This window comes from Magnolia sinica, unplaced genomic scaffold (genome assembly GCF_029962835.1).
Source record: "Magnolia sinica isolate HGM2019 unplaced genomic scaffold, MsV1 ctg429, whole genome shotgun sequence".
NCBI lineage: Eukaryota > Viridiplantae > Streptophyta > Magnoliopsida > Magnoliales > Magnoliaceae > Magnolia > Magnolia sinica.
This window is the reverse complement of record NW_026682854.1, coordinates 204170-230087: the sequence shown is the minus strand read 5'-3', so window position 1 is coordinate 230087 and position 25918 is coordinate 204170. Positions and strand designations below refer to the sequence as shown.

General features: G+C 43.1%; 1 long non-coding RNA gene across 1 annotated transcript; it reads right to left on the bottom strand.

Annotated features, from left to right (window-relative positions):
* Positions 1–2081: 2081 nt before the first annotated feature.
* On the bottom strand, positions 2082–3743 carry LOC131236366 (uncharacterized). The gene is made up of 4 exons (XR_009166709.1): positions 2845–3743; positions 2675–2732; positions 2410–2571; positions 2082–2152 (listed from the first exon to the last, which is right to left on the bottom strand). It is a non-coding gene; the product is annotated as an uncharacterized LOC131236366 (long non-coding RNA).
* Between the last annotated feature and the right edge of the window lie 22175 nt (positions 3744–25918).

Below are 25918 nucleotides of genomic sequence, written 5' to 3'. Positions count from 1 at the left end.
GTCCGGATGATCTTTGGATATGATTCATTTTTTGGATAATGCACTAAAATAATCTCGAAGTGTACGGTTAAGGTGTATTTACTGGTAAAGGAGAGGGGGGTATTTATAGCCTCAAAACCCAGTTTTCTGATAATTGTTGGTAATCTTATGAGCAAAAGGTGTTTGAAGGATTAGGATTGGAGATTGCCACACGGCATCATCTCATGAGTTGGATGATATGGTAAAAGGGTAATTTTAGGTAAGAAATAAGCATCAGAGTAAATATACCTTAACTGTACACTTAGGGTCTGAAAAAGGGAGAGTCCACATATTTGAGAGATGCCACCCCAAAGAAGGGGAGTGCCATATGGCCGACGGCAAGCTTGTTGTCGCCGGTCCCCACTTGAACTCCCTACTTTGGCAGGCAATCTCCTCTGAGCGCTTAGAGGTTCTGCTATAAAAGTTGTTGTTTTGAGGTTTTGCATATTTCTTCGATTGGGTTTGCTTTTGGGCTTAACTAGGTGAGTTGAGTGGGTTGTTGGATTGGGTAGGCTGACCAGGTGAGTCGACTCAACGAGTCGACTCATCGAGTTGACTTAAGGTTTTATGATTTTAGGTTCCTAGGGTTTAGGTTTAGGCTAATTAGATTGACTGGGTTATGGGATTAGGGTTCCTATGGTTTAGGCTTCTAGGGTTTAAGATTTAGAATTGGAATTTGATTAACCATTCATCAGTTTAAACTCAATTAGTTTATCAGCCTAGGGTGGGGTGTCTACACCATGTCATGATCTTCATCATCTTCATCAGGCTACTGGTGATGCTTCTTAACCTGAGATGCCAAAATGTACTTGACGCCATATTTGTGCTTCCTATTAGGTTTATACGGAGACTCTAAAAGGCAACCAACACCAACTCCTGGTACCATGAGAAGTAGTTGCACCGATTATGGAATGAACTACAAAACATCACAAGGGGGTGAGTTCAAAGGCATAATGTAAGAAGTGCACAACAATAGAGGAGCATTCACACTACGCCAAAATCACGAATTTGCGACGGACCAAATCCGTCGTAAAACCAAATAAACGACGGATTTCGTCCGTCGATTGGTCCATTGCTGTTTACTGGGTCATTTTTTCCCAACGGATAAAATCTGTCGTTTAATCTGCGATGGATAAGGTCCGTCGCAGATTACCAATGAATGAGATCCGTCGCAAAATTTTTTTTAAAAAAATCCGTCACTAAAATTCTGAAAAAACCACCCGAATTATTCGTCATTAAAAATATCAGTGAGAGATAAGGTCTGTCTCTAATATGAGGAGCGACGGACTCAAATCTGTCTTCTCAACTTTTTTAGAAATTAGCGACGGATTTGGTCCGTTGCTAAAATATCTGTAAATTTTTTAGAAAATATTGTCAGATTTTATTGATTTTTTTATTTATTTTTGAATCTTACACCTGATAGTCATTCAAAAAATAATTCACATGATTGTTTAATAAGAATCCCATTCACAAAATTGGTAACAACTCAATAAAGAGGAAATGGGTAAGTGGGGCCATTTGAATGGACTACTACAGGTACACCTTTCTTTCCATTATTCTAAATTTGTCATTTGTTAAAAGGGAAGTGAGATTGGAAGTGGTGGAAGGGGCACCATGCCAACATGCCAACACTTGCATGAGAAAGATTAACGGTTAGATAATATATGAAGTGGTCTATATTCAACATGTGTGGCCCACCTAATGAGTGGACTGGCTTGGACTTGAGATAGGGCATATTCACGTTTGGGAACCATTTAGCTAATAGGGTTAGATTGGCTGTTTTAAGATATTTATGATTGATTGATGATTTTTAATTGATCAGATAATTCAAATCAAACCATAATTAAGAAAAATTATAATAGACAACATGTAACCTGTTGGAGAAACAAACCATCTTCAGCCAAAATGGATTCACAACAACCAAAGAACTCTTCCATGTATTCATGGCTAACTCCTATCATCTCACTGCAATAAAAAATAAAATCACCAGTTGGGGAATACAATTTAATTCTGCCGGCTGTTAAAAGCTGATGGAGTTTCAGTAGTTGCCGGGAAATCACAACGATATAATCTTGTCATATTTCTGAGAGCTTGGCAGTTGGTGACAGTCACATAGAAGGAATTTTATCTTGTCCTGAAAAGACAATTAATTAAAATTAGAATGTCAACCAAACATGTCTTATAAAACCAACTTTTATATATTTGGCAGTCTTGGAAGATTTGACTTTCAAGAAAATAGTATCCATGAGTATTCTTCATCTCTAGATTCCACTTAAATACAACTAAAAAAATAAAAATAAGGGGATCAATCAATCTTTGAGCATTTGGTTAGTAATCCATTTTCACTGAGATCACAATTTTGTAAATAGAATTTTGAATAAAATAAACTACCAGGAGGCCAGCTTCTTTCACTGTCCTTTCTGCATATTTCAGTTGCTCCTTAGACAATGTGATGCCTGTGTATTTACAACCTGTTCTCTTGACAACCTCTATAGCTAGGCTTCCCCAACCACAACCAATCTCAAGAATTTCATGCCTGGCATTGATTCTGGCCTAGATCATTTTGAAAAGTACAGACAAAGTCAGATAAGAAAGTAATGGAAACCCGTCCAAATACTATTTAAATAGAATAGTTGCTGATAATTAAGGGCCTCACCTTTTCAATCAGGAGAGATTTTCCGTAGCTGTGCGACCTTTAAATCTTCATCCTCGCTCTTTCAGATGGTTCAAACATGGAAGTTAGAATCCTATAAACTGCACCAATCACATACTAGAAATAAAGGATTAAATTGAATAAAGATGGTTTCATAAGGTAGTGATACACACCTTATATATAGCGCATGAATAGGTCATTGTTTCATCTAAGAACAACGCAAAGAGGTTGTTACTCTAGAAGCATGAAAGTTAAGGACAGATCGTTAAATTATATTTTGTTATAATACAAAGTACAATAACATCATGATGAACATGAAGAGAATGAGTAAGGCTATGTTTGGAAACCATGGATTCCATGCCAAACAGTGGAAACGGATTTTCCTTTGAAGTGACTATTCATGTTGTTTAAATAGCAAAGAAAAGGGTGGGATTCTACCAAGAAATCATTACACTTCCATTATTTGGATTCTTAGCACAAAAACTAGATGAATTTTGTGAGAGGAATATGGGATTTCCACTTGCTACACAAACAAGAAGTCAAAGCAGGAATCCATGTTTCAATGGTTCTCATGGAAATCATCATCGGATAATTATTTATTTATTTTTCCCTTCTCTTGCCTTGGATTCCACTTATCCAAACATGGCCTAAATGAAATACCCATGATACAATGCTCAAATTGTAGTATATGAACAAACCATGAATCACTGGAATGATTCAACTTAGGTAATGTCAAAGAATGCACTAATGGAACTTGTATCCTATAGCTCCTACAACGAGAATCCAATACAATATCTAAGTGACATTTTGCAAAAGTAGATGCCACTACAATGAAATAAGCAAGGTGGATGGCAGATGAGCAACTTTTTACAACTGGATGAATAACTTTTTACATGCAAGTGAATCACTTGCAAAGGAACCAGAGTAATAACTTTGGGCAGACATGTTCGTATTCAATGCTGCTCATCTGGTTGTCCTATTATCTGATGGACCATGCTCTTATATCTAGGTGATCAGATGATCCTATCCATCTAATGATGAAAGATGGAGAACTACAACCGACAGTCAAAAGTTGAAGGGGCTCAATGGGATGGTAGGATCATTTGATGGGGAAAACCTCTAGGGCATATCCATCGACCATGGGGCCTACCATATGATGAACCTGGATCACTAAAAGTGGGCATACTGACAAAAGATCCCATACCATGCCTGCATTGAAATTTCCATATAATGATCTTACAACCCATCAAGATGAGTGCAATCTTGGGAAAACAAGAAGGGGCCTGATCCAATTCAAATAATTCTAAATTGAGATTTAGATACAAATTGATATGTGAGGCCCACCATGATGTTTTACTGACATCACTAAATAATATAAAATCATAACTAAGACCTTTAAGTAGCAAACATGAGTTTTGGAATGGCCTGATTTTTATCATCCTATAAGGATACATCTTTTAAATGGATTTAAATGTAAATGTATGAAAGAACTTAGGCCCCACATACAGTCTAGAATCTGTTTAAGGGGGGACGTCCGCATTGCAACTATTCCATGTGGTGTGGACCACTTGAGTTTTGGTTCAGCTTGATTTTTAGGAACCAAGTAGAAAATTAGGAGGCACTAATGATGGATGGACATTAAAACATTATGGTGGGCCCTACACGCCAATTTGTACCTTGAGCTTAATGTAGAAAGGTTTGTAGACGATCCCACAAACAAGAAAAGTGGAGCTTTGATTAATTCCATACACATAACAACATTTTCCATGAGAATTGACCACCTACAGCTGGCTTTATGCCAAGCATGCAACCCCATCTCTCACCAAAAAGTATCACTTCCGTGGGACATCCAAGCCATGTGAATGGTGGGACCCACCATCAAAATCGCAAACCCTGAAGCATGCCCATTTTGCAAATTTATATTACCATCTAATTCATTCAAAGGAGTCTTAACACCAAGATGAACCTAGTATTATCTACTATTGAACATAGTATTATCTACTACATACTAGTAACATACAACTAATATTGGGGCACCATACCATAAGCTACAAAATTTCATGTCGCCCTAAACAAGGTATCCTACATTGATATCACACACACACACACACACACACACACACACACACACACATAAAATAAGTTCTTTATTTTTATTTACATTCACAAATACATTCATCATCCATCCAACTATTAACAACATTTATAAAAAATAAAAGATATCCAACCAACTCTTAATAATAATTTGCAACTTAACCTACTGGGAACCGTCATGCACCGTAATGTCTTACGGCAGAGTGGGTTTTGAGGAGTTACAAGTTGACCTTGACGACAACATATAAATGAAGCGATAAAGATATAAATGATTCAAGATTAATTTAAGGTTTCAAGAACTTACATCCACCTCACTCTTACTGCTAAGTAGTCCTGATGAAAATGCATTCACACTACAAGAAGGGAAAAAAAAAAAAGAATTTGTGGCTGCATCGATACGGTCTAATATGAATGGCTGCCTACGTATCCAATGTTCGGAAGATTGAGATCAAGCCACTACGTAGTTCTTAATATTTAAATCAGAACATTTTACGTATAAGTAGAGGAAAAAATCAAAACAAATCATAATAGAAATATATGTACCTTTTGTTACGCATAAGAAGATGAAAAGCTGAAACAAAATAACTAGATTAGTCATGCAAAACTATTAAATAATTCAAGATAAAGATTTAGTCAAATAACATCTAAAATAACCTCAAACACAATCCACATCTCCTGACCAAATTACAAAAGCATGTTCTTGACTTAAGAAAATTTTTAAGTAAACTCCTTTAATATCTATGTTTTCATCAGCACTCTAGGCCAAATGAGAACATTACCCACGTCGCAATCGGCCAACGTTGTCATGCCCCAAACTCGGAAAAATGGCTCACAAAATTCTCGATTGCTGAATCCGGCGCCGACAGCCTCCATAGTACCCCATTCTCGACTCCCGGCATCTATACACCAGGTTCCGATCCTGGGATCCTATAAGGAGAATTTCAAGTATGATTTTGATTTAATATAAACATAACCATAAGCATAACCCACGAACAATAACCACAGGAACACCATCACAAAATCCACTATGATAAAAAACTTTTGAGTACAATGCGGATGAAAGAAAAATACAAAATAATGATAATAACAGAAACTCCAAAAGCTCGACTGTACGCTCCAACTCTGACAAGGCTATGGTTGCATCCTAGCGTCACCTGCACACATCAATCGTACATAAGCTTATAGAAAGCTTAGAGGGTGGTGTAAGTGTGTGCGCAATATAAGCGTCCTCAGAATGTAAGGTCAGAGTAATGCGGAATCATGGTGATGAGTACATGAATGCAATCAGTTGTACTAGGGCTATGCAGTACAAGATATGAATGCTATCGGCCATAACACGGCCATGCGATGCCAGATGCAACTCAAGTATGTCAATTCTCATCATATATCAATACAGTTCTCATTCTGGATAATCACCGGGGTTCAGTACACTCCAAATGGCACTGACGCTCTCTTAGCCGTACAGTCCAAGTGAGCGTAAAAAACCCCACTATCCGCCTGGCCAATAGTCTGCCAATACCTATCCAGCACGTCGATAGCGAACCCATTCACGAGTTGGTCAAACTCAGCTTAGTACTGTCCCCTACTCTCGGGTGAGTAAGGCCACACCCCTTTCTAATCGACCATGACACAGTGAGAGACGCGACCTCCTAGTATTCGGCTCTCATGCGATCATATATACACTCGATCTCGACATTGAAGTCATCCTCTGGTATCATCGGGTTTAAGAATTTTCACCCAGGGACATCTATGGCGCCTAGATGCTTAGTAACAATATTTCTGGTATCCAATCTAGCCACCCATGATGTGTCTATGGAGGCTATGGCCCTGATGTCGCTAGGGCATACAGTAATCACAACCACACAAATACAGTTGTACGAATCATACTATCAGACATGCAATAATCCTGCGCGTACCGAACGCTCATGTGGGGCAACTCCGCCTATCAGGGAGTCCATAAACAATCTGCCCAGAGGCATATGCTATAATAAGTCACTCCTCACATCAGGCATACATATGATACGTATGATCATGAATCATGGATCTATACTAAACATGTTATATGGTAATGGGCTCTGATCATAACGAAGATTGACCTAGACTGCCTACACACTACAAGTATGGGCTTATCAATGCACCTTAGGGAAAGTGACAATGCGGACATTTAACCAACATCATCCATACAATGTGGATGTCAAACCATCATTGCTCCCAAGGCATAGCCTGCTATAAAGGTCAACCCATAAACCATGGGGAATCACACTACAATGGGCCTCATGTATATCCTATTGGGCCTCGACCCATGGGCCTCATATATATCAAAGTGGGCCTCAACAACGGGCTATAATTACATCAAGAGGGGCCTAGTCACATGGGCCTCATATATATCATGAATTTTATCAAAAGATTAACTAGACCACGCTCCAAATAACAGTGGTGATAATGATTTTCACCACTAAAATTCTTAAGGCCCACCATACATTTATTTTCTATCCAATCTGGTCATGGGGCCACACAAACTTGGACTAAGGGAAAAACAATTTCCTAACGATCTAAACTTTTATGACTACAAAAGTATTTCAATGATAGAAGCTCAATCCCCACTGCCTTTGTACTAGGGGGTCCACTTGATCCTATATGTCTCATTTTTAGTCTCAAGCCGTGAGACGGGCTTTCAAATGGTTCGATGGTTGGGATGCAACACATTCATCATGGTAGGGCCCATAAAGGCCCACCATCATATATATGTATATATATATATATAATATAATATAATATATACAATATAATATATATATATATATATATATATATACATGCACAAACACGAGGTGCAGCCCCCACACGTGGGGTGGGTCCCATATAGACGGACGGCATGGATGAAACATATACCTCATGGTGGGGTCCCCCTGCCGTCCACCAGCCACCGAAGATGGTTGAACAGCATAGATAAAACACATACATCTAGGTGAGCTCCACCGTCACGGCAGTGGACGGTGTGAATAAAACACGTACCTCACTATGGGCTCCACGTGGGGCCCACCATAATGTTTACTAGCCATCCAATCCGTTCATAAGGTCACACAGACTTGGATGAAGAGTAAAAACAAATTTCATATTGATTCAAAACCTCTGCTAACCCAAAAGGGTTCCAATGGTAGACGTTAAATCTCCACTGTTTCCTGTGATGTGGGCCACCTGAGCGTCAGATCGGCCTAATCTTTGGAGGGATTATAGCCTTAAGGGGCCCCATTAAAATGTACGGTGTGGATGTGTGGTACAGATCATGGTGGGGCCCACGGCTGGGACCCAATGGTCCCTGCTATCCATCCGCCCAGACGCCGCAGGCACTGCCTGCACATATCTAGTGTGTCAGCGGTAGCAGCGCTGCCTTGTTGTTTTTTCTAAAAAAATTTGAAAGTCCACGGTTTTTCCCATGTGGGGCCCGGATCAGATGAATCCACTCTAGCCATTGAATTGCATGGTCCAAGACCGACCAAATGAGTCCAATATGCGGCCTGTTTTTGGCGAGTAAAAAGATCCAAGTGGTTTTCAATGGTAAACACCACTATTTCCTATGGTATGGCCTGTCAAAAAATGGGATCAGCTTCATTTTTTGGCTCAACGCCTAAAATGAACCAGGCAACGGAATGGACAGCTTGGATTATCTACATACATCAAGGTGGGGCCTACATGAGCGGCCCACCATTTCCTTCCCTTCTTTTTTTTTGGTTAGCTCGTAAGTACACTCCCATGTCAGTACACGCACTCCATATTAGCCACCCTTATCACGTCTAACGTTCAGAGATGCTAGACGACGAGGATAAACAGGGACATCATGGTGGGTCCCACATGCACGTGGCCCACCGGTTTGGACCACCTGATATTTATGTTCTCCTTCCATCCGGGCCCGCTAATGGGCTGGATGGTGTAGATCCAACACATTCATTCAATGGGTCCCACATGAAATATGTGATTCATGGTGGGCCACACTCACCCCTTCATCATCATCATCATTCAAAGAAAGAGAGAGAGAGAGAGAGAGAGAGATGGTGATAGAGGGGGGCCCCGCCACTATGGGCCCCTCATGAACACAATACATACATCATAATGGGTCCCACCAACAAGTGGGCCCAAAAGTCGAAATCAACGGTGGATTACCCATCTCTAGGCCTTCTCCTTGCTTCCTTAGCCTCCTTAGCTCCTTGCCTTCAAGTTTGATGGTGGTAGATAATGAATGAACGGTTGAGCTGAGAGATGAGAGGGTAGGGAAAGTGGGCCACACTTGTTGTTTGGGAGGGGGGAAAAGCTTGGACGTGGGATGGTGTGTTGCTTGGGAAGTAAAGAGATGAAATGAGAGAGAGAAAGAGAAGTAGCGGCTTAAGGGATGGGGTGATGAGGTGGTTGTAAGGAAAGGGTGATGGGAGGTATGGTTGCAGTTGAAAATGGGGAAAAAGAGGAATGGTGAGGGGAGAGAGAGAGTGGACTTTTGAAAAGGTAGGGATGGGTTGTTGTACTTGGGGTATGGCTTGTACTTGACATTGATTGATGGGACATAACGTAGAGATTCTCTTAATATTCGCAACGCGCAACGTTTTCTTCGATTTGAACGCAGGCCCACATCTTCTGACCTAGGTATCAGTTTGGTGGTACAAGTTTCGAATCGAGCCGATGTTAGTATGTGGGACCCGGCTTGTGATCGCACACAAATATTGGATATGGGTCGAGGATTGCCGGAATTCGACCGGAAAGACCGCGGAAGCCAACGAAACGGTATGGACTACGACACGTGTCTTACAACTCTCCCCTCCAAATAAGAATTTCGTCCTTAAAATTTACACAATCATTGCAAGTGAACATAACTCATAAGGAGAGAGGAAACATAGCATCATCGTATAAAAATCGAAGACAGCGTACAAGATACAATATATAATCAATCATCAAAGAGATGGGGATAGTGCTCTCGAATCTCGACCTCGCGCTCCCAAGACGCCTCATTAACAAAATGGTGACCCCACTGAACCTTTACCAAGGGAATGACCTTGGTCCGAAGGACCTGCTCCTTCCGATCAAGGATACGAACTGGCTGCTCAATGTAAGAAGCGTCCTCATGAACCTCCAACGACTGCCAATCGATAACAGGAACTACGTCTGACTTACACTTCCTCAGCATAGAGACATGAAAGACGTTGTGGACGCCAGACAACTGAGATGGTAAGGCAAGCCGATAGGCCACAGCGCCAATGCGCTCAGTGATCTCAAAAGGTCCTATGAATCTCAGGGTAAGCTTGCCCTTCGCTCCAAATCGAACTACACCCTTCATGGCTGAGACCTTGAGATACACGTGGTCCCTTGCATCAAATTCCAAGAGACAATGCCTGCGATCAGCAAAACTCTTCTGTCGGCTCTGAGCTGTGCGTATCCTCTTCCTAATGATATTGATAACCTCTGACGTCTGCTGCACAAGCTCAGGACCTAGGAGACGCCGCTCTCCAACCTCAGTTCAACAACTCGGAGATCTGCATGGTCTGCCATACAATGCCTCAAAAGGAGTCATGCCAATGGCCGCCTGATAGCTATTGTTATATGCGAACTCAGCTAATCACAAATGCTCATCCTAGCTACCCCCGAAGTCAATCACATAGGCCCGAAGCATATCCTCAAGGATCTGGTTGACCCTCTCGGTCTGGCCATCGGTCTGTGGATGGTACGCGGTGTTGAGCTGCAATTTAGTGCCTATAGCTCTCTGAAAGCTCCTCCAGAACTGAGACGTGAATCTCGGGTCTCGGTCAGAAACGATCGAGACTGAAATGCAGTGCAGTCTCACATCTCCTCGATGAATAACCTTGCAAGCCGATCCAAAGGCTAAGTCGCACGAATCGCAAGAAAATGTGTCAACTTCGTCCAATAGTCCACGACAACCCAGATGGTGTCATGACCACGCTGAGTCCTCAGCAAGCCCATAATAAAATTTGTCGACACGTACTCCCACTTCCACGTCGAAACACTCAACGGCTGCAATAGACCAGGGGGTCTCTGATGATCGGCCTTAACACGCTGGCATGTGTCACACTCAGCCACAAAACTGGTGATCTGGCACTTCATCCATGCCCAAGAATATTGTTGCCTCATATCACGGTTCATCTTCTTCGAGCCAGGGTGGATAGAAAACCGTGATCGATGTGCCTCGATCATAAGATCTCTGTGTAACTCAGGAATATCTAAGACACACAATCGTCTTCTGAAGCGAAGTCCACCATTAGCACTAATCTGCTAATCTGTCTGACTCTCAGATGCTGTCTCTGATCGGTAATCCTATAATGACTCGTCTGTCTGCTGAGCCTCGATCACCCTTGTGACAAGAGAGGGTTGAATCGATAGGCTCGATAGCTGAATGATAGAAGACTGCAGACCAAAATCGAAGTCATACTCTGCTATATCCTCGAGCATCCTCCACTCCTGAATCATCATATATGCTACCAGGCCTCGTGGCCGACGGCTGAGGGCATCTGCTACCACATTCGCCTTGCCTAGGTGGTACTGGAGGTCAAAATCATAGTCCTTCAGAAGCTCCGTCCAGCATCTCTGTCTCATGTTTAGCTCAGACTGAGAGAATAGATACTTCTAGCTCTTATGGTCAGAGAAGAGCTCGAACCTGACCCCATAGAGATAGTGTCTCTACACCTTCAGTGCGAAGACGACTGCTGTCAGCTCTAAGTCATGCGTGGGATAGTTCAGTTTATGGACCTTGAGCTGACGGGACGTGAAGGTTACAGGTCTACCGTGCTGCATCAGGACAGCGCCTAAACCAATACGTGAGGCATCAGTAAATACAACAAATCCATCTCTCCCAGAGGGAAGAGTGAGGACAAGAGCGGACGTTAGACAGTCCTTCAACTCCATAAATGCCTACTCACATGCATCAGTCCAAACAAAATCTACGCCCTTCTGAGTCAACCTAGTCAACGGGGCTGCAATAGGGAGAAGCCCTCAATGAAACACCAATAGTATCCTTCTAAACTAAGGAAAGTGCGGATCTCGGACGTAGTTATGGGCTGATCCCACTGACGTACTGCCTCAACCTTCGAGGGGTCTATTGCGACACCCTCCCTCGTCACCACGTGACTGAAGAATCTCATATCCTCCTGCCAGAACTCGCACTTCTCTAACTTCGCATACAGCTGGTGGGCATGGAGGGTTTGCAAAGTGATCTCCAGATGCTGCATATGGTCCTCACGGGTCCTCGAATATATCAGAATGTCGTCGATGAAGACCACAACAAACTAATCGAGATATGGACGGAAGACCTCGAGATATGGCCGAAAGACCTCATTCATCAACTACATGAAGACCGCAAGTGCATTGGTCAGTCCAAAGGACATGACCTGAAACTTAAAATGACCGTAATGCGTCCTAAAAGCCGTCTTCGGGATGTCCTCCTCTCGGACATGAATCTGATGATAACCGAAACGCAGGTCAATTTTTGAAAAGAACTGTGCACCCTGCAGCTGATCAAATAAATCATCTATCCTCGGGAGCAGGTACTTGTTCTTGATCGTGACCTTATTGAGCTCGCGGTAATCCACGCAGAGCCTCAACGAGCCATCCTTCTTCCTGATGAAGAGTATCGGCGCTCCCCAAGGTGAACTCCTCGGATGAATAAATCCCAACTTACGTAACTCGTCCAACTGTTGTTGTAGCTCACGCAACTCCATTGGTGCCATACGGTACGAGGCCTTCGACATAGGCGTGGTACCCGGCACAAGATCAATCTGGAACTCAATATGACAGCACGGCGGCAATCCCGGAATCTCTTAGAACACGTCGGGAAAGTCACAGACAATTGGCCACTGATCAATACAAGTGGCAACAGGCTCCTCAACGGCATTGGACATCAAACAAGACAATGGTTCTCCTCAGGGCTCGACAATAAACTAAAATTGCGGCAAGCCTGGTATACAGAACGTGACTGTTCTCGCGAAAAGTCCAAGATAGCGTGGTACTCGACAAGCCAATCCATGCCCAGGATAACGTCGAAATCTGTCATCGACAGTACAAATAAGTCAGCGGGCAAAAAGATATCACTGACCAGAACAGGGCAAGATGAACAGAAATGGCCTAATACTGTAGTCTTCCCTAAGGGTGTCGATACAGTCAATCCCTCACTAGCAAAATCTGTCAAAAATCCAGTCGATCGACAAAAATCCTCAGACATGAATGAGTGTGAAGCACCGGAATCAAATAACACTCGGGTGATGCATGAAGAGACTAAAAGTATACCCTCAACGACTCCTCCGGAGGTCTACAGGTCCTGCTGAGCCGCATAGAATTTAGCCTGAGCTGGCTAAGGAGGTGCCTGTCCCCTCTGAGGTCCCTAGTGCTGCTGATGCCTTTGCCGCACCCTATACTGTTGTCTCTACTGCTGGTGGGGCCTTGCAGCTGAGGTGGCTGTGGTCGTTACTGATGGGGTCGCTACTGTGCTGGAGGCTGCTGCTGAGGTTGCTGCTACGCTGAAGGTTGCTATGGCCCTCTCAACTGTTACAAATGAGAGCCACCACATCCAAAATAGGTCCCTACAAATGGCTGCTGGGGTGGCGCTGGAGGTGCTGCTGTGGCTGCTGGTGCTCTAGCAGGTGGGTAGCTCCTGTACCTCTGTGGGCGTCGATGCTACTAGGAGCTACTGGAGGGGGCCTGCCTCTTCCAGCCTCTCCTCTGATCTCGATCGCTCTGCCTGCCGGCCCACTCAGTCTCATAAATCTGGGCCCTCCGTACTACTGCTTGAAAAGTCGGGAGCTCGTGCCCAATCACACGGCCTCGAAGGTCGTAACGTAAGCCGTTCTCGAAACGGCGGGCCTTTCGCCCCTTATCATCAACCATATATGGCGCGAACCTCGATAGCGCCACAAAATGGGCTGCGTACTCCGTCACGGTCATGTCCCCCTGCACCAAAGTCTTGAACTCTAGTACTCTCTGACGTCGAATGTGTTCAGGGAAGTACTGCTCCTTGAATCGGTCGATAAGTCCTCCTATGTTCAAACATAATCAGGTCCTGCGACATGGGTAATGGAGGTCCACCAGTGCTCTGCCTCACCCTGGAGAAGGAATACAGCCAACTGGACTCGCTACTGAGTCGTACATGACATAGTATCAAAAATCTTCTCCTCATCGGAGTGTCATCTCTCAGCTACTGTCGGATCTGGCTCACCCCTGGGAACGCGGAGGATCGAGCTGTCGGAACTCACGAAGAAGGGCGCTCGCGCCCTCCTACTCTGCCTGGGCTGGTGAAACAACTGGGCGCCTGCCCTGCCCCTGAAGCGTAACAGTCATAGCCTGCAACATCTGCTATAACTGCGAGGCACTCACAGGGACGATCGGATCCGCACCGGCATCAGGTGGGGGGAACGTCATCCTCAGGAAGGGGAGCAGGGATATCTGGCGGTAGAACGGGAGGCGCAGGTGGTAAAGCTGGAGCCTCAGGTGGGGGAGCGGGGTGCGCTCAGGTCACTCTCCTGGGCGGCATGTCCTATAAGAAAGAACAATGATGCCAATCAACCTTGAGAATCACATGTTAGGGAACTCAATCGGAAGGTTTCGCACTCGGAACCTAATCGTCCTAAACTCATAGCAAACATATGATGTCGTGCTCAGTTATTTCCAAGTTATGTTCTGATACCAACTTCTGTCATGCCTCAAACTCGGAAACCGGGCTCATAAAATTTTTGAATGCCGAATCCGGCGCCGACAGCATCCGAGTACCCCATTCTCGGTTCTCGGCATCTATACACCAGGTTCCGATCTTGGGATCCTACAAGGAGGATTTCAAGCATGATTTTGATTCAGTATAAGCATAACCATAAGCATAACACACGAACAATAACCACAGGAACACCATCACAAAATCCACTATGATAAAAAACTTTTGAGTACAATGTAGATGAAAGGAAAATACAAGATATTGATAATAACAGAAACTCTAAAAACTCGACTGCATGCTCCAACTCTGACGAGGCTACGGTTGCGTCCTGGCGTCACCTGCATGCATCAATTGTGCATAAGCTTATAGAAAGCTTAAAGGGTGGTGTAAGTGTGTGCGCAATATAAGCGTGCTCAGAATGCAAGGTTAGAGCAATACGGAATCATGGTGATGAGTACATGAATGCAATCAGTCGTACCAGGGCTATGCGGTGCAAGATATGAATGTTATCGGCCATAACACGGCCATACGATGCGAGATGCAACTCAAGCATGTCAATCCTCATCATATATCAGTACAGTTCTCATTCTGGATAATCACCGGGGTTCAGTACACTCCAAATGGCATTGCCGCTCACCTAGCCGCACAGTCCAAGTGAGCGTAAGAAACCTCACTATCTGCCTAGCCAATAGTCTGTCAATACCTATCTGGCACGTCGATAGCAGACCCATTCACGAGTTGGTCAAACTCAGCCTAGTATTATCCCCTACTCTCAGGTGAGTAAGGCCACACCCCTTTCTAACCGACCATGACACAGTGGGAGACGCGGCCTCCTGGTATTCGGCTCTCGTGCGATCATATATCCACTCGGTCTCGATGTTGGAGTCATCCTCTAGTACTATCGGATTTAAAAATTTTCACCCAGGGACATCTATGGCGCCCCGATGCTTAGTAACAATATTTTCGGTATCCAATCTAGCCACCCACGATGTGTTTGTGGAGGCTATGGCCCTAATGTCGCTAGGGCATATAATAATCACAACCACACAAATGCAGGTGTATGAATCATACTATCAGACATGCAACAATCCTGCGCGTACCGAGCTCTCATGTGGGGCAACTCCGCCTATCAGCGAGTCCATAAACAATCTGCCTGGAGGCATATGCTATAATCAGTCACTCCTCACATCAGGCATACATATGATACGTATGATCATGAATCATGGATCTATACTAAACATGTTACATGGTGAAGGGCTCTAATCATAACGAAGATGGACCTAGACTGCCTACACACTACAAGTATGGGCTTATCAATGGGCCTTAGGGAGAGTGACAATGCGGATATTTAACCAACATCATCCATACAATGTAGACGTCAAACCATCATTGTTCCCAAGGCATAGCCTGCTATAAAGGTCAACCCACAAACCATGGGGAATCACACTACAATGGGCCCCATGTACATCCTATTGGGCCTCAACCCATGGGCCTCATATATATCAAAGTGGGCCTCAACAACGGGCCACAATTACATCAAGAGGGGCCTAGTCACATGGGCCTCATATATATCATGAATCTTATCAAAAGATTAACTGGACCACGCTCCAAATAACAGTGGTGATAATGATTTCCACCATTAAAATTCTTAAGGCCCGCCATAGCATTTATTTTCTATCAAATCTAGTCATGGGGCCACACAAACTTGGACTAAGGGAAAAATAATTTCTTAACAATCCAAACTTTTGTGACTACAAAAGTATTTCAATGGTAGAAGCTCAATCTCCACTGCCTTTATATTGGGTGGTCCACTTGATCATATATCTGTCTCATTTTTAGTCTCAAGCCGTGAGACGGGCTTTCAAATGGTTCAATGGTTGGGATGCAACACATGCATCATGGTAGGGCCCATAAAAGGCCCACCATCATATATATGTATATATATAATATAATATATATATATATAATATACAATATAATATATATATATATATATATATACATATATATATACACACACACACATGCACACACACGAGGTGTAGCCCCCACACGTGGGGTGGGTCCCATATAGACGGACGGCATGGATGAAACATATACCTCATGGTGGGATCCCCCTGCCATCCAGCAGCCACCTAAGATGGTTGGACAACATAGATAAAACACATACATCTAAGTGGGCTCCATCGTCCACGGCAGTGGACGGTGTGAATAAAACACGTACCTCACGTGGGCTCCACGTGGGGCCCACCATAATGTTTACAAGCCATCCAATCCGTTCATAAGGTCACGCAGACCTGGATGAAGAGTAAAAACAAATTTCATATTGATTCAAAACCTCTGCTGACCCAAAAGGGTTCCAATGGCAGATGTTAAATCTCCACTGTTTCCTGTGATGTGGGCTACTTGAGCATCAGATCGGCCTGATCTTTGGAGGGATTACAGCCCTAAGGGGCCCCATCAAAATGTATGGTGTGGATGTGTGGTACACATCATGGTGGGGCCCATGGCTGGGACCCAATGGTCCCTGCTGTCCGTTCGCCCAGACGCCGCAAGCACTGCCTGCGCATCTCTAGTGTGTCAGCGGCAGCAGCGCTGCCTTGTTGTTTTTTTTAAATTTGAAAGTCCACGGTTTTTCCCATGTGGGGCCCGCATCAGATGAATCCACTCCAGCCATTGGATTCCACGGTCCAAGACCGACCAAATGAGTCCAATATACGGCTTGTTTTTTGTGAGTAAAAAGATCCAAGTGGTTTTCAATGGTAAACACTACTATTTCCTATGGTATGGCCCACCAAAAAATGGGATCAACTTCATTTTTCGTCTCAACGCCTAAAATGAACTGGGCAATGGAATGGACGACTTGGATTATCTACATACATCAAGGTGGGGCCTGCATGAGCAACCCACCATTTCCTTCCCTTCCTTTTTTTTTGGTTAGCTCGTTAGTACACTCCCATGTCAGTACACACACTCCATATTAGCCACCCTTATCACATCCAACGTCCGGAGATGTTGGACGGCGTGGATAAACAGGGACATCATGGTGGGTCCCACATGCACATGGCCCACCAGTTTAGACCACCTGATATTTATGTTTTCCTTCCATCCGGCCCGCTAATGGGCTGGATGGTGTAGATCCAACACATTCATCCGATGGGTCCCACATGAAATATGTGATTCATGGTGGGCCATACTCACCCCTTCATCATCATCATCATTCAAAGAGAGAGAGAGAGAGAGAGAGAGAGAGAGAGAGACGGTGATAGAGGGGGGCCCCGCCACTATGGGCCCCTCATGAACACAATACATACATCATAATGGGTCCCACTAACAAGTGGGCCTAAAAGTCGAAATCAACGGTGGATTACCCACCTAGGCCTTCTCCTTGCTTCCTTAGCCTCCTTAGCTCCTTGCCTTCAGGTTTGATGGTGGTAGATAATGAATGAACGGTTGAGATGAGAGATGAGAGGGTAGGGAAAGTGGGCCACACTTGTTGTTTGGGAGGGGAAGAGCTTGGACGTGGGATGGTGCTTGGGAAGTGAAGAGATGAAATGAGAGAGAGAAAGAGAAGTAGTGGCTTAAGGGATGGGGTGATGAGGTGGTTGTAAGGAAAGGGTGATGGGAGGTATGGTTGTGGTTGAAAATGGAGAAAAAGAGGAAAGGTGAGGGGAGAGAGAGAGTGGACTTTTGAAAATATAGGGATGGGTTGTTGTACTTGGGGTATGGCTTATACTTGACATTGATTGATGGGACATATCGTATAGATTCCCTCGATATTCGTAACGCGCGGCATTTTTTTCGAATTGAACGTAGGCCCACATCTTTTGACCTGGGTATCGGTTCGGTGTGCAAGTCGCGGCGTTAGAACAACGGCGACGACGCAGTCGCTAAGGTACAAGTTTCGAATCGAGCCGATGTTGGTATGTGGGACCCAGCTTAGGATCACGCGCAAACGTCGAATATGGGTCGAGGATTGCCGAAATTCGACCGGAAGGACCGCGGAAGCCAACGGAACAGTACGGACTAGAACACGGGTTTTACAAACGTCTTCTCCCCAAAGTCACTAAACACATTCGCACTGGAAACTTCAACAATATCCAATATAACTTTGATGCAATTTGGAGGGATGCCTGCATTATCTCTAATTAAACGCCCACATACAACAACTCCACTACTAATATTCGTTAAACGACAGATTTGTTCCACCCATAACGGTGGAGGTGATTCATCACGACGACTTGAGGTCTCGCCAGATCAAAAAAATGCCTACAACAAATAATTTTTATTATTTTCATGGATAAAATAGCAACTATACATTATTCTTTAATTGTTAAAATACCTGAGAACTAGTAGTGCCAGGAGAGCATTGCATTGGTTGAAGTAGACTATTTATTTGATTCTGAAAATCAGCGAAACGTTCTCCAATGTTGGATATCATGTTCTGGCACATGTTAAATTTCTCATTCATTTTGTTTTCCATTTGTTGTTTTAATTCATTCAATAATACTTTAACCTCAGCAATTTCGCCCTTTCCTTCTCTAATTTCATTAATGTAAGGGGTTGAAGCAATAATGGTAGTTTTTGAAATATGACCCAACCCCCTAACACGTCCTCTTTTATCACGACCACAAACCTAAATGATAATCCCTCATTATTAGTAATGCATGTATATTAGTAACAGAAAAGGTTCAGAAAGCTAAGTATGTCAAAGTGAAGAGAATGAATGAAAAACCTGTGCAACCATGTCATGATTTAAATCATTATGTATAGTAGGCGGGTCATTGACAACTAGTTCTTTTATTTTTTCCATTGTGATGCTTAGCTCCTGTGAAGGGAGAGACCCATCAGATCTAGTATGAGTTGCTAAAAACAATTCTATTCTCGTGATTTGAGTATTTGGTTTTTTTTTGCTATAATTTACAATGAGAAATCATGTTAATTATTCTATATTCTTAAATTGGATTAAAAGAAATTAAAGTTATGTTAAAAACTTACAATCAACTCTGCCATCCTAGTAAATCCTTGGCACCAGTCGTGTAAAGGAACTTCCTCTCTCTTCTGGATACCTTTCCCTTTCTACGACGAGACTTCACCTCTTCTGTAGATTTGTAATCAACGAATTTGACCCAATCTTCTAGCTTCACACCATTAGGACACTATTTTTTCTTGTCTGCATCATGATCATACTAATCCAAGACACATACTCGCAATTTGTTCTTCCAGTCCTTCCACATATCATTAGCATGCTTAATTATATATTTTTTACATCTCTGATTATCGTCGACATCATATTTGGTCTACGTATTTCATTACATAGGGCAATTAGTCGACAACAATTATATTATAAACATTAGAAAGTAAAACTCATGTATTTCAATGCTTACCAAAACGGTTGACCAAACATTATCCTTAATGGTATTGGGTAGAAGCCGCCAGTCTTTGTATGAAATTGGACAGTGTGTCCTGACCACATTTCCCAAAAAATGAGGTGAATTAATTTTTATTTTCTCCAATAATCTCTCCAGTTGAATTGATTGAAACTTTTATTTTTATGGTGCTTCCTGGGGCAAAACTAAAAGAAGGCCCCGCATATGACATAATTTCTAAAAAGAAATAAATTAAGATTATTAGTCATTTAATATGTTGCTATACATTATAAAGAGATGTTGCTATACACATGCATATGTTTTTACTAAATTCGAAAAAAAAAATTTGAAAAGGAAAATAATCTCATATAGTAAATATAATTAAATTTACTTTAACCTGATATGAAACTTGATCAGTTTCTTATCCGTTTCCAAATACGTGGGTTACTTGATTCAATTTCTATATGTGACCTAGCTTCTTGTATATCTTCACTAGTTGGGTCATACAGATCGTCTATTAAGGAAGGGCTCGAGGAACCTGCAGTCAACTTGGCCTCAAACACTAGCGGATCCTCAAATGCATATGAATCTTTTGTTAGTCGCTTCAGAACATCCAATATAACATGCCAATCATCTCTTGTCGGATCTTTACAACAGAAGACATCAGCCGCCTGAGATGCATGGATAAATGGCTCATCCTCTTCCTTAATATTCCTTCTAAACCTTCCTAGGTTAACAAATATCAGATTTGTTTCAGGATCTACATAACATCCATTTGAAGTATCTTCGATATGCACCTAATCACAGTAGAACAATATTATCTTGAAGGTGAAGTAGTTTAATTTAAGAATTTGTTTAATGATGCCATAGTAGGTGGTTTCCTATTCTACCAAGTTCTTATACCTGGCACTCACCCTGAACATAGTTACGGCTTTCATAGAGACCCCGTTGTTTTGTGTTGTCATGTGTCTTTCAAAGTCTGATGTGCAAAAAACATATCCATTTACTGAGTATGTACTGTATGATGTGGCATCATAACTAGGATTAGTAGCGATTCTCTTAAATTGTGACATTTCTTCATTCTCTAATTGTTCCCTTAACCAAGCATTGTAGTCTACTTCTTTTTGTACCGATGGATTGCCCCTCCGGTTTTGTCCCCTTCGTGCTTGATCACATATCCATTCTGATAATTAATGTTACCTCTCAAAAGGATACATCCACCGATATCTGACAGGTCCACAAAGTTGTACTTCCTCAGCTAAGTGCACCACTAGGTGTGTCATAGGAATAAAAAAAGATAGGGAAAAATATTTTTCAAATACACATAATATTTCCACTATTTTATTTTTTATATTTTGAAGCTCTTCATGATTAATAACTTTTGAACATATAACATTGAGGAATCTTGACATTTCACAAATGGCGGTGCATAATGTCTTCTTCTTTCCTAAAAACGAGTGCATCAATAAAACTGGTAGCAATTGTTGCATCACAATGTGATAATCATCCGACTTGAGGGCCTTTAGCTGACAATCCTCTAAATTGACACGATGTGTCCAGTTTGCATAATATCCTTTCGGGACTTTCAAATCGTTCAATGTCAGACAAAACAAGTTTCTTTCAGATGTGGACAACGTGAAAGGAGCTTTAGGTAAGAATAACCTGTTGTTCCTTTCTTCAGGCCACATAAACTTTTTTATCTTCATAGCTTAAAAATCTTGACGGGCTTGTAAACCATCCTTAGTCTTATCTTTTGTATCCATGATTGTTGCAATGAGGTTCTCGGTGACATTTTTCTCAACATGCATCACATCCAAATTGTGACGAATGAGTAAATGCTCCTAGTATGGCAAGTCAAAAAGGATTGATCTCTTCGTTCAGGCAGTAATGTTATTTGTGTATTGCCCATAATAAAATTGCCCTCATTGTGAACATATTCTTACAGTGTGAGTCATATATCACAGATCCTTCACACAATTCAAGCAACTCTGCAATCAACGGTTGCAAGTAAACGTCAATGTCATGTCCTAGACCTTTTTTTCCAGGGATCAAAAGTGTTAACATGGTAAACTCCTTTCGCATGCATAAATGAGGCAGGAGATTATATGTAACAATCATAATAGGCCAGCAACTATATGAATTGCTCCCATCCGTTGCAAGTCCCAAACGAACGTTACGTGGCTCCGCAGCAAAATTAGCATACTTTTCATCTATAATCTTCCACATGGATGAATCCATAGGATGACGCATGTATATCATCTTGAGCTGACTTTGAATGTCATATCATATTCTCTATAATCTCTGGTATAGTGTAGAGTCTTTTTAACCTTGGCGTTAATGGGAAGTACCTTAGCACCTTACAAGGTACACATGGGGTGGTTGACCTTACAACACTATTAAATTTCCATCTGCTTGTTCCACATTTTGGACAACACTGCTTATCAACATGGTCTTTCCAGTACAAAATACAATCGTTAGGGCATGCATGTATTGTCTCATAGTTCATACCCAATGAACTGATCAGCCTCTTTGCATTATAAGTACTATTTGGCAAAGAGTTCTCATTTGGAAAAATTCTTGAGCAAGTATAACAACTCTGTAAAGCTATTGTTTGATCAAAGAAACCTAGCCTTCATACTCAGCAACTCCACTGTCACAAACAACTTTGTATGCTCGGGTTTACACCATGGATATAGGGGTTGTTTTGCATCCTCTATTAACTTCCTATATCAAGCCTCATCGCCTAAGTCATCATGAGGTTCAATATCATCTTCATTATTAACCTCAACCATACATGCATCTAACTCATCAGGTTAAAAACGACTGAAACCATCATTCACCAAATCGACCATTATGGGCAACACATCTTCGTTACGATTATCGGTAAATGTACTTGCACCCATTTTGAGACGTTGTTCCCCATGGAGAAACCATGTCGTGTGTCATGCCTATATCCTAGATCGTACCATTCCGTGACTCCCGCAGTCCTCCCGGTCGAATTCTGGTGACCCGACGCGTAGATAGCATTTGCGTGCGACCCTAAGTTGCGTCATGTCAATCTGAGTCGACTTGACCCGAGACTTATACCCTTGCGATCGTGCCATCGCCGTGGTTCTAATGTCATGTCTTTCGTGCCAATGCGATAACCAGGCCAGGAGTTTTGGGCTTACATATTTTCTGAAGAAACGTATCGCGTTGCGGATTCTGAGAGAATCTCAACCTAATCTTAAATCAATCAATTAATCAAGTCAAGTACCAACACCCATCCCTCTCTCAGCTAAAGTTAACTCTCGAGTCAAGTACACATTCTCACCCATCACCCATCTCTCACCCATCACACCCATCCCTCTCCCTTACAACCATTCTCTCTCTCTCTCTCTCTCTCTCTCTCTCTCTCTCTCTCTTCCTTATCATTTTTTCAAAGCAACCATGAGGACAGAAAACGTCCATGAGAGGAGCCAAGTGTGGCCCACTCCCTACCACTCTATCGCCCATCTCAACCATTTAATCTTCATCTTCCTCCATCAAAGGGAAAGCCTAGGAGCTAAGGAGTCCATGGAGCCTAAAAGAAGTGGAATCTATGGGTGATTTATAGGTTAGATTGTTTTTTTTTTTAAATGTTGGGCAAGTGGCACCCACCAATCAATAATGAGGATCCCATCTTGGTCCCACCTTGATCATATGCATGTATTGTAATGCAAGAGGGGCCCATAGTGGTGGGGCCCCTCTCACAACCATTTTCTCTCTTTCTCTCTCTCTATTTTTTTGATGATGTGTGGCCCACCTGATGTGCACAACACATCCAGACCGTCCAAGGATGCATTTTATCCAAGCTGTTTGTCTAGCTGGTGGAGCCCACCTTGCTGTCCATTTTGGGACAGGCATGGATAGAGGGAAAACATTAATATCAGCCTTGATCTAAAACGGGTGGGCCACACTGACGTGGACCCCACCTGATATATGTGTTTCATCCATGTTGTCCACCATCCGATAAGGGACGGTGGAGCCCACTTGATATATGGGTTGTATATTCACCGCCAACAGCAGGCGCTGCTGGAGGGAATAATGGAAATATCAGCTTGATCCACAAATTTTGGGGGCCCACCCACGTGGACCTTACCTTGATGTATGTATCTGGTCCACACCATCTATTGCTGGACGGTGGGACCCACCTTGCACGTGTGAGGTCTCCACCATCAAACTAGATGTGAACCCCACTGGTGGCCACCCATGCGGCCTACCAAGATGTATGTATTTTACATCCATGCCATTTTACTGTTTTACATCTACACCGTCCATCTGTTTTACACCTACGCCACCCATCATATTTGCGGCCCACACGTGATGGATGAGGCCCACATGTGATGTATGAGACCCACATGTGATGTATGAGACCCACATGTGATGGATGAGGCCCATACGAGATGTATGAGATCCACACGTGATGTATGTGGCCCAGATGCGAGGCCCATTGTGATATACTTGAGGACCATGGGACGTAGCCCATTGTGATATATTTGAGGCCCATGGGATGCTGCTCATCGTGATGTATTTAAGGCTCATGGGATAGGGCCCATTGTGATGTATTTGCGGCCCATGTAATGAGGCCCATTGTGATGTATATTACCCCATATGACGAGGCCCATTGCGATGTATTTATGGCCCATGTGATGTGGCCACTTGATGTATATGAGGCCCATTGTGATGTATTTGAGGTCCATGGGTTGAGGCCCAATGTGATGTATATAAGGACGATGAGTGAGGCCCAATATAATGTATTTATGCCTCATGTGTTGAGGCCCATTGTGATGAATATGCGGCCCATGAGTGAGGCCTGATTCGTTGTATATGAGGCCCAGATGATGAAGCCCAATGTGATGTATTTTTGATGTGGCCCATTAGGATGTATTTAAGGCCCATTAGATGAGGCCCATTGAGATATATTTGAGGCTCAAGTAAGAGGCCCATTGTGATGTATTTGAGGACCAGATATCAGGCCCCAATGTGATATACGTGCAATCCATTTGATAAGGCCCATAACGATGTATATGTGGCCCATGAGTGAAGCCCATAGTGATGTGTATTAGGCACTTGTGTGAGGCCATGGGCCCACTATACGTTTGGCTCTATGAGGGCCACTCCTTGGGAGCAATGTTGGTTAAATGTTCACATTGATGGGCAATGATGGTTAAATGTCCACATTGTGACCTTCCCTTAGGCCCCTTGTTAGGCCGATTATCGATTTAGATTGTGAATACATGTATAGTATTACATCATGATACACGCCCATACGCATCATCTGCATGCTTGTTATGAGGAGTGATTGAGCATAGCATGTGCCATTGGGCTGATTATTTATAGGACTCCCTGAAAGACAGAGTTGCACCATATGAGTGCGCGGTATGTGCAGGTTTGATGATGATTGGACTGTGTGACTCATGCATCTCACATTTTAGGATATGAGTACTGTACGCCCTAGTGATATTAGGGCCGTACCCTCCACAGGCATATCGTGGATGGCCAGATGGGACACCGAAAATATTTTTTTATACGGGGTGTCATAGATGTCCCTGGGTGAAAGTTCCTAAACTTTCGTGGCCAGGAGATACTCTAACGTCTAAACCAAGTTGATACATGAGCGCTTGAGTGCCAAATACCAATAGACCGCATCTTCCACTGTGTCGTGGTCGGTTAAAAGGGGGTGTGGCCTTACCCGCCCAAGGGTAGGGGCATAGTTAGGCTAAGTTTGACCAGCTCGTAAATGAGTCCACTATCGACGTGCCGGGTAGATATTGGCTGACTACTGGTCAAGTGGATAGTGAGGTCTCTTCCACTTACATGGTTGTACGTCCAGTGGGCAGCGATTGCGTGTAGAGTGTACTAGACCCCGATGATGATCCCAGAAATGTACAGTATTGATATATGGACTTATTAAGCAGGAGTTGCATACTCAGCATTTTGCTCATTCATTCACTATCTACTCGAACTGGTGGTGCGCAACTAATTGTTATGTGTATCTTCGCAGTGGCTAGAATTTCAGTTGGGGCGCGCGACCAATCTGAGATCAAGAGTTTACCACATTGGGTTTGA